Source organism: Ipomoea triloba, chromosome 4 (genome assembly GCF_003576645.1).
Source record: "Ipomoea triloba cultivar NCNSP0323 chromosome 4, ASM357664v1".
Taxonomy (NCBI): Eukaryota; Viridiplantae; Streptophyta; class Magnoliopsida; order Solanales; family Convolvulaceae; genus Ipomoea; species Ipomoea triloba.
Window position 1 is genome coordinate 18927918 of NC_044919.1, and position 4339 is coordinate 18932256.

A 4339-nucleotide genomic window follows, 5' to 3' on the forward strand; every position below is an offset into this window, starting at 1 on the left:
AACACAGGGAGAAAAAATGCTATATGCACATAACATAGGGGGAAAAAGTGTCATTTTCCCTAATATAAAAATAATTATTTTAAATAAATAATTAAAAAAAAAAACATACACAAAAAGCCGACAGTCCCCAAGGGGAACTGTCGACTTTTGCTTTTTTTTTTTTTTTTTTTTTAAATTTAAAAATTATTTAAATCATTTTTAAAATATAAATTAATTTGATAGAAGGATCAAGTGTGATACAAATTACAAAGGCAAAAACTTGTGTGAGACCGTCTCACCATGAGACGGGTCGGGTCGGGTCAAGATGCAAATGTAACACTTATATGCACAAATGCCATACTTATATGCTCAAATGTAATACTAATCAGGAATAAAATTTTTGTTACTTATTGGGGTAAATGTAATACTTTTAAGGGAAAATACAATACTTTTACATTTCAATTTAAAAGTATTACATTTTTCCTCAAAAGTATTATACTTGCCCTTATAAGTGAAAGGCACTTGTCAACATTACTTATTATGAAAAATGTATTACTTTTTTCTCTTATAAGTAACAAAAATTGTATTTTTGATTAGTGTTATATTTGAGCATATAAGTGTGAGATTTGCACATATAAGTATGACATTTGCATGGTGCTTTGACCCGACCCAACCCGTCTCACGAATAAGGATCTGTGAGACGGTCTCACACAAGTGTGACCCAATTACAAAAGTTTGCACTTAATTTTAACTCAATGAGTAGTAATCTGCTAAACAAGTCATTTAGGACTCAATTGCACTTTTTTGCAGGTTTAGGGGGCTTAAATGGAGCTTTTTTCACTTAGGGGGCTCAATTGCACTATCCACTATACTTAGGGGGCTAATTTGACACTTTTTTGCAGGTTTAGGGGGCTTAAATGGAGCTTTTTTCACTTAGGGGGCTCAATTGCACTATCCACTATACTTAGGGGGCTAATTTGACACTTTTTTGCAGGTTTAGGGGGCTTAAATGGAGCTTTTTTCACTTAGGGGGCTCAATTGCACTATCCACTATACTTAGGGGGCTAATTTGACACTTTTTTGCAGGTTTAGGGGGCTTAAATGGAGCTTTTTTCCACTTTTTTGCAGGTTTAGGGGGCTTAAATGGAGCTTTTTTCACTTTTTTTGCAGGTTTAGGGGGCTTAAATGGAGCTTTTTTCACTTAGGGGGCTCAATTGCACTATCCACTATACTTAGGGGGCTAATTTGACACTTTTTCCATTTATTTATCAAGTATTCTATTTTTTTTAGTACTACTGACTCTGTAAAATGTAGTATTGGCTCGGATCGAACCCACTCCCATCATCCATGTGGGAGTGTAAACCAGAACACCGGGTGCCACTAGACCACAAGGTCATTGGCAAGTATTCTACTAATAACATAGTAAAATATTTTTAAAGAAATAATTTGAAGCAAATCACATTAACTACTTTGGGAAAATTTGTTGACAAAGAAAATATTCAAATAGCCTAATAAATTGAAGCGGGAAACTACCCCGTAATATTTTGTTGGACTACATCACATTTATTCACTTTAAAGGTAAATCATAATTCTTTATTAATATGATTTAAAATGTATAAATTTTTATTACCTTCTTTATTAATATGATTTAAAATGTATAAATTTTTATTACCAAAAGTAGTATTATGATTTAAAATGTATAAATTTTTATTACCAAAAGTAGTATTTATTTATACTATCATTTTTAGACTAAGTATTTAGACTATCGTTTTTACAAAATTACAATCATTTATTTTAGTGACAATTATAATCAACCTCTCATATATTATCTTGCATTCATATACTTTAAATTACCAATTTAAATAAACAAATTCAACATTCAATTACATATGCATGAACATCTCATATGTAATCTTGTATTGATATACTTTGAAATACTTATTTAAAAATAAACATTGGGCATTATCCTAGCGCATGAAAAATTAGTATCATAATACACGGGCCGACATTGATTAAAAGTAACCCATAATATTGCATAGCAATTGTTATATCGTAATACAAAATATAAATTCCCAAATTGCCGGGGGTGGGGGAGGACCCCAAAAAAGTCCTTCAAGATAATATGAAAATCAATCAATAATAATGGTTTCAGTGGAGCTCAAACCCGCGACCTTCAGCTCATAAGACCAACGCTCTAACCAACTGAGCTACGAAACCATTTTTTTGAAGTACATTTGAAAATTGAAAAATAATTTCTAGAAATCATTTTTCGGGTTTCCAGCATTTGGAAAGGGTGAAAAATTGAAGTCAACAAAAATTATTTTTGATTAAAGGAAAAATAACTTGGTTTTTATGGAAAATGATTTCCCTTTTGTTCTTTTGTGAAAGTTATTTTTCAGATCCAACTGCTTTTTTTCCTAACTTCTTTTGAGAGTACTTCCTCGGCTTTCTTTTGAACGGAGTCTATTCCCTCCTCTCCCCTATAAATACCACATTAATTGCTATAGGAGGGACTTTTCGCTATTTCTACATGCTTTCCAAATTTAGACATAACAAGACATGGACCCCAAACATCATAATGAAGCAACTCAAATAGAACATTTTTCTTGTTTATATCGACTCTAGGACTTCAACTAACTCGATGCTGTTTAGCAAACTAACAAGACTCACAATTTAAAGAGGACACCTTACTAAATTGCGGAGATATCTTTTTCAACAAAGGTAAGAAAGGGTGCTCTAAACGACAATGAACTTCAAAAGGAGTACCCATCCCCAAGCAGGCAACATTTCTTGGAATATAAAAATCAAGAATATAGAGGCCACCAGTCACTCAAGTATATTCTCGTAAACAACAGTCTGTTCTAGAAATTCTTAACCCCAACTCAGACTCTTCTTAAGCTCTTAATAGTATGCTCGATTCATGTCCTGAGCCGGCTTCTTCGTCGTATGATCAAGATAATTTGTCAATATCTTTTGCAAAGGTAAAAGATCATATACTTATCATGTTTCATCTTTTGTCTCTTATACTCACTTACCCCTATTTCTTGCCCTTTTATTGCTTCTCTTGGCTCTATACAAACTCTTAAAACTGTCAAACAAACCTTGTCCCATTCTGGTTGGCGACTGTTGGCTCGGAAACCTCTGACCCACTGTAAAGTATTCTAAGCTTCATAATTAAACCAACAAGCAAACTAGGTAAAGGGACCGTAACCAATCCAGCCGACTCTAGCATCATATTACGTAGTATACTACCGTATTACTACATCACATATAAATAAAAATATATTTTAATAAATTATTTTATAATAATAATAATAATAATAATAATAATAATAATAGATTAAACAACATTTAATAAAAAAAGAAATATTTTTCATTATCTTTTAATAAGACTCCATATCGCCTATCTCGGTACTAGTTCACCAACCTAATCAGAAGCCCTCACACATATCGAATGATTGTGAGTGAAACATCGTTTATGATCGTAAAAATATATGATAATGATGGATTTAATTAACCTGGGGGTCCGAATTAATAAACTCGATAAATAAAGGAAGTAATAAATGGATAGTAATGCGATAGAAAAGGCAAGGAATGTGTGTCACAAAGACAATATTTGTATTAAGATATTGTGTAATGGCTATTACAAGAGTGAGTTAGGACAAAGAAGATATGAATATCTTAACAAGACAATTACAAGGCTATTTATACTTTCTAAACTCCCTAACCATCCCTATAACATGGGGAATGGTTATAGATCCGCTTTTGACTGACGCCTCTTTCGCCAAGGCCGCCTTGCCCGAGGTGGCTCTTAGCCTAGGCTGCCTTGCCCGAGGTGGCTCTTAGCCTAGGCTGCCTTGGCCGAGGTGGTTTTTAGCTAGCCCAGGTCAAGCACGGGGCTCAACCTCAGGTTCCGAACCCGCTCGCGCTCCTTGCTTTGGCTCTTCGGGTTGGCTTACTCCATTTATAATATATCCATCATTAGTTCCCCACTCTTTGAGCTGCGAGAAGTCGTCAGCGAAAGAGAGTAGATATTCTGACCCGACCCTCGTACGTCCAAATATATTTACAATGCGTAGATGCCCCGAACGGGTCTCTAATCGTGAATAAAATACAACCTCATCGCAAATGGACTCCTCCTCCTACAAAATATCTTCTAGACTTCTAGATATGGTAGAATCCCAATAAATATGCAACTCTTCCCTATAAAAGCATAGAACATCCCCTAAGTCACACCCATCAAAATCCCATCACCTTTTTCTCTTCCCAACACCCCTTCCCATCATCTTTCTCCCTTCCCAACCCTTTTGAATTTCAAAATGTGGTCAACCTTCCCCCCCCCCCCCCCCCCCCCCCCCCC